Source organism: Lathyrus oleraceus, chromosome 6 (assembly GCF_024323335.1).
Source record: "Lathyrus oleraceus cultivar Zhongwan6 chromosome 6, CAAS_Psat_ZW6_1.0, whole genome shotgun sequence".
NCBI lineage: Eukaryota > Viridiplantae > Streptophyta > Magnoliopsida > Fabales > Fabaceae > Lathyrus > Lathyrus oleraceus.
In genome coordinates this window covers 196,564,994-196,571,632 of record NC_066584.1, presented here as the reverse complement: position 1 = coordinate 196,571,632, position 6,639 = coordinate 196,564,994, and the positions used below count along the sequence as shown (strand labels likewise).

At 42.0% G+C, this 6,639-nt stretch overlaps 1 pseudogene; it reads left to right on the top strand.

Annotated features, from left to right (window-relative positions):
• The first annotated feature begins 1,050 nt into the window (after positions 1–1,050).
• LOC127094736 (uncharacterized) lies at positions 1,051–6,122 on the top strand (annotated as a pseudogene).
• The last annotated feature ends 517 nt before the right edge of the window (positions 6,123–6,639 follow it).

Here is a 6,639-nt window from a genome sequence, read left to right as displayed (position 1 = left end):
TGTATGCGAGGTAAGGCCTCAGCTGATTTTCATTTTGACGCAGAACCAGAGAAGATGGCTACCCAGAGTATGCAATTTCAGGAAGAAACCAGAAATAATCAGAAGAGCACCAATGCATCCATTAAAAATCTGGAGATTCAATTGGGTCAGATAGCACAACAGATAACAAATTCCCAAACACCAGGCGCATTACCTAGTGCAACAATGACAAATCCGAGGGAGCACAATAATGTGAGTGCGGTAACAACAAGAAGCGGGAAATCTGTTGAAGATCTTAAGAAGAAGGATGAAGAAGAAGATCAATTGCTTGAAGTGGACCTGGAAATCTTAGAAAACAAGACACCAACTGAGGAAGAAAGTGTGACACTGCCGGTGGTGCAAGAAAAGCTACCTGAACCAAAACCCATCATTAAGCTTCCATTTCCACAAAGAAACAAAAAGAAGAAGCAAGATGAGAAAAATTTTCAGAAATTCATGGAGTTGTTCAGGAAACTAGAAATCAATATTCCATTCTCTGAGGCACTCGAGCAGATGCCTATCTATGCGAAGTTCATGAAAGACATCATCTCCAAGAAGCGCACCACTGACACTGACCCTGTTATATTAACTGAAACTTGTAGTGCTATTTTGCAGGGTATGAAGATTCCAGTAAAGAAGCCAGATAGAGGTTCTGTGACCATCCCGTGTACCATTGGAGATAGGTCTTTTAAAAGGGCGCTGATTGATTTGGGGGCTAGTGTTAGCCTTATGCCTTTGTCTATTTACAGGAAGCTGGGAATTGGAAATGTTCAGGATACCAGAATGACACTTCAATTTGCTGACCACTCAGTGAAGAGACCTTTTGGGGTAGTTGAGGATGTTCTGGTCAAGGTTGATAAATTTGTTTTTCCTGTTGATTTTGTAATTTTGGAAATGCCAGAAGATGAAGAGATACCTCTGATTCTGGGAAGACCTTTCTTAGAAACAGGTAGATGCATGATAGACATTGAGGGAGGTACCTTGACCCTAAAGGTGTATGATGAAGAGCTCAGAATTGATGTCCGGGAAACTATGAAACATAAAGAGGAGATGTGTACAAACCATTCTGTTGAAGTAATTGATCAAATGGTAACTAGCACAATGCAAAGAAAGTTTCCTGAATTACCATTGGAAAGAATTCTGAGTCTGTCGGTCAGAGAGATTAAAGAGAATGATGATGAAAAAGAAAAAGAAGTGCTTGCCATGCTGGATACACAACCTCTTTGGATGAAATCCAAACCACGTCGGTGGGAGGATCTGAGATCTTCACCAGAATTAGAAAATGAAAAGGTAAGTAAACCAGGTATAAATTTTGAATTAAAACAATTGCCTGTAAATCTTAAATATGTCTTTCTAGGATCTGGAACAAATTATCCTGCTATTATCAGTTCTGAGCTAAATGCCATAGATGAGGAAAAGTTGATACAGGTACTAAAGAAGCATAAAAGTGCTATTGGGTGGACTATTGAGGATTTAAAAGGTATTAGCCCCACAGTATGCATGCATAAGATACTGATGGAGGATAATCAGAAACCAGTAGTGCAACCACAGAGGAGGTTAAACCCAGCAATGAAAGAAGTGGTAAGGAAAGAGGTTGTAAAGTTGTTAGATTCGGGAATGATTTACCCCATTTCTGACAGCTCGTGGGTGAGTCCAGTGCATGTGGTACCCAAGAAAGGAGGAACCACAGTAATTTTAAATGAAAAGAATGAACTGATCCCAACTCGCACAGTGACAGGGTGGCGAGTATGCATCGATTACAGAAGACTGAACACTGCAACAAGAAAGGACCATTTTCCTCTCCCGTTTATTGATCAAATGTTAGAAAGACTTGCAGGTCATGAGTATTATTGCTTTCTGAATGGATATTCGGGATACAACCAAATTGCTGTAGCCCCGGAAGATCAGGAAAAAACTGCATTTACATGTCCTTATGGTATTTTCGCTTACAGACGGATGCCATTTGGGCTGTGCAATGCCCCAGCTACTTTTCAGAGATGTATGACATCTATATTCTCCGACATGCTTGAGAAGTATATGGAGGTGTTTATGGATGATTTCTCTGTGTTTGGTTCTTCTTTTGATAATTGTTTAGCTAACTTGTCTCTTGTTTTGCAAAGATGTCAGGAAACTAACCTTATTCTCAATTGGGAGAAATGTCATTTCATGGTGCAGGAAGGAATTGTGCTAGGACACAAAATTTCCCACAAAGGAATTGAAGTGGATAAAGCCAAAGTGGAGGTGATAGCTAACCTCCCACCTCCTGTGAATGAAAAAGGGATAAGGAGTTTTTTGGGTCATGCAGGTTTTTATCGCAGGTTTATCAGAGACTTCTCAAAAGTCGCCAAACCGTTGACTGATTTGCTAGTCAAAGACAAGCAATTTAATTTTGATAAAAACTGCATGGTAGCTTTCGAAACTTTAAAGAGTAAGTTGATCAGTGCACCTGTTGTAATCGCCCCCGATTGGTCCTTGCCTTTCGAAATAATGTGTGATGCAAGTGACCTTGCTGTGGGGGCTGTCCTAGGACAGAGAAAGGACAAATTATTGCATGTGATTTATTATGCTAGTCATGTCCTTAACCCGGCCCAAATGAATTATGCAACTACCGAAAAGGAGTTGTTGGCCGTGGTTTATGCTTTTGACAAATTTAGATCATATTTGCTTGGTTCAAAAGTCATTATGTATACTGATCATGCTGCTTTAAAGTATTTGTTTGCTAAGCAGGAATCAAAGCCGAGACTTTTGAGATGGATCCTCCTCCTTCAGGAGTTTGATTTGGAAATCAAAGACAAAAAGGGGTGCGAGAACACGGTCGCGGATCACTTATCTCGCATGTCCCCAATCAAAGAAACTGAGGAGGATCATCCTATTCGGGACACATTCGTTGATGAGAAAATACTTGCTGTTCAGGAGATACCATGGTTTGCTGACTATGCGAACTATGTGGTAGGTGGGGTTATACCTGATGACTTTAATTCTCACCAAAAGAAAAAGTTTCTTTATGATTGCAGGTTATACCTATGGGATGATCCATTTCTCTACAAAAAGGGAGTGGATGGTTTGATCAGAAGATGTGTTCCAGAAAGAGAGTAAGCCGACATTCTGAAAGCTTGTCATAATTCAGAGTATGGTGGACATTTCAGTGGAGATAGAACTGCAGCAAAAGTCCTCCAATCGGGTTTGTATTGGCCGTCGTTATTCAAGGATGCAAATTCTATAGTCAAAGAATGTGATAGGTGCCAACGAACAGGTAACATTACAAAACGGAATCAGATGCCGCAAAACTCCATGCTAGAAGTGGAGCTGTTTGATGTTTGGGGAATTGATTTTATGGGACCCTTTCCGCCATCATCTGGTAAGAATTACATATTGGTTGCGGTCGATTATGTGTCAAAGTGGGTAGAAGCTGTGGCATTACCAACAAATGATGCTAAAGTGGTGGTGAAGTTCTTGAGGCATAACATCTTCTCTAGGTTTGGGGTACCACGGGCTTTAATTAGTGACCAAGGTACACATTTTATAAATAAACTCTTGGAGAATCTGTTGAAGAAGTATAATGTCAAACATAAGATAGCCACACCATATCACCCCCAGACGAGTGGGCAAGTGGAAGTATCCAACCGTCAAATAAAGCAAATCTTAGAAAAAACGGTAAGTGCTTCTCGGAAAGATTGGTCAGTAAAGCTGGATGATGCATTGTGGGCATACAGGACTGCATTTAAAACACCAATAGGTATGTCTCCCTATCAATTAGTTTACGGTAAGGCTTGTCATTTACCACTCGAACTTGAGCACAGAGCCTTCTGGGCCTCCAAATTCCTTAACTATGATCTTTTCAAAGCTGGTGAATCCCGAATTCTTCAACTTCATGAGTTGGAAGAATTCCGGAATCAAGCTTATGAAAATGCCAAAATTTACAAAGAACAAACAAAAAAGTGGCATGATCAAAAGATCCAGAAAAGGGAATTTCGGGAGGGACAACTTGTACTGCTGTTTAATTCCAGGTTGAAGCTGTTCCAAGGGAAATTGAGGTCACGATGGTCTGGCCCGTTCGTCATTAACAAAGTACTTCCTTATGGAGCGATAGAGCTTAAGAATGAGAAGAATGGCGACACCTTCAAAGTTAATGGTCAGAGGTTGAAACCATACAATCCTGGTGAAGGGGGACCGATTGAAACTGTTAAACTCATCTGAGTATGAGGTGTCCCATCGAGCCATGCGACGTTAAACGAAGCGCTGCTTGGGAGGCAACCCAAGGGAGGTTTGATTGTTAGTGTTATTTTATTTTTGCTGAGTCAGTTTTTTTTTTGAAAATCAAAGAAATGTTATTAAAATAGAAATTTTTTTTGAAAAAGAAAGTGAGACACTGCCAATACGCGTATGGGTCTTATGATACGCGTATTGGACACAAAAAATGCGCCCCTCTGGTGAAACGCGTATGATACGCGTATAGGAGAAGAATACGCGTATGATACGCGTAAGGGACCGGCCATATGCGTATCACTTTATGATACGTGATCTGTTACGCAGATCACTCTTTGCACTTGATTCAGCAGCGTATGGTACGCGTATGGCATATTGATACGCGTATGGTACGCGTATGGCAGAATCATACGCGTATTAGCAGCGTATCATACGCGTATCAGTTTAGGGGCATGCTTATATAGTTTTTGTCCGTATGGACTTCATTTTCTCACTGTTTTCGTTACGTGTTTTGTGCGTATTGCTTTGATTTTTCTCTGTTTTCTTCTTTTTCATTCAGTCCACAGATCAATATCATGTCCCAATCACCAAACAAGGTCAACACATTCCGTACCACCTACCATGAAGATAGATATGAGCAAATCAAGAGTCGCAACATGGTCGAAGAAAAACATTGGATGTATCAGAATGACACGTATCCAGAGGTCACTAATATTCTGAAAAAGCAGAAGCTAATATACTTCAATGACAAAATCCAACTGGTTTCACTGGATCTGATCTGGGAGTTCTACGCCAATGCACTACGGGTAACATCTGATGAGGAAGACCCCACAGGGAATGCATCGTTCGTTTCATGGGTAAGGGGCAAAGTGATCAAATATGATGGGAAGACGATTAACAGTGTGCTGAAATGCAAATTCTATGATTCCATTTGCCCGTTTGCCGAAATGAAACGGTCTGACAAGAACTACTGGCCTTACACTGATATGAAGAACTCACTGATTAGGCCAGGTCACGATTGGGCACCCACTTCAAAAATTTCTCCGGCGAAGATTATGGTGGTTGATCTCGCTCCGATTCCTAAGGCATTGGCTTATTTCATTCATCACAATTTGAGTACGAATCGGAGCGGGTCAGAATTGATATCCGAACGTGCCCTGCTTCTCCATCAGATCCTGCATCAGAAACAAGTGAATATTGGACAGATCATCGCTGCTGATATGGATGACATCGCTCAGTCGCCTAAGAAATCCTTAGGCCACGCGACTGTGATTTACCTGCTGTGCAAGAAAGCGGGTGTTCCGGATTTCTCTGATTCGCTGATGTTGCGACCGACTGCACCGCTGAACGCCCATTGGATGAAGGAGAGGACGGTCACAGATGATCCGCCCCGACCTCTGAGGCAACCACGAGACAGGGAGGGAAGCACCAGTGTTCCACACCAGGAGGCTCAGCCGAATGCAACAGAGACACAACCACCTCAGCCTCCTCCAATTGATGAGAACTCCAGAGAGTACCGGATGCAGATGTCACAGTTTTGTGTTATGCAGGACTTCTGTTTTCAGTATGGGCTGTCAGGGAGAGTTCTGACTCATCAGACTGATCTGTGGGAGGAGGCACAGCGCTTCAGAGATAGATTCTCCGGATCGCCTCCAACACCTCATTTTGGCCAGTTCACCTTTCCTTGGTGGAACCAGCCAGTTCAGATAGGGGAAGAGATTCCGCAGCAGCCACCGCAGCAGCCACCGCACCAGACACCTCCTCAGCAGCAGTCTCCGTCGGGCCACACGGAGACGTTGACGCCTATCTCTGCCTTCGCACGAGGGCAGACTATGTTGGATCCGACAGATATGATTAACTTTGATACCCATATGCAGGACGGTGGACAGAGTGATTGATTTTGCTTGTTGTTTTTGTACTTTTGGTTTTCTTTGTGTAATTTTTGTTTTTTTAGTTATTCAGTATTTAATTTCTGTTGCTTTGATGTAACCACCTATTATGGGTTGGCTTATTCTAATGAATTTGATTTGGTTTACCTCCAGTTTCCTGTTTATTTCATTAGATACGTGACTATGTCTGGCTATTGGTTTTCTTGATCACATACACCAACTACTTGGGCGTTCTCTCTTTCAGTCCCCTGACTGTAGATACTGTTGGTTATGATTGGACGCACTGGTTAAGATTAACATCAGAACCACGAGCATGAGCTTTGAACTCAGAGGTATGATAGAACAAGTCAGCTTAACCCGTCCTGGTGAGTTCATAAAAAGCCAAACACTTATTATCATATGAGCGATATCAGGTATGTCTTTATCAATCTTGGTTTGCGTACGTTCTTTTGTTATTATTAGCTGTACGAATACACACACTGAGGCATGTTTTTTGTTTATCACCTAGAGCCTTTCTAGCCATCCC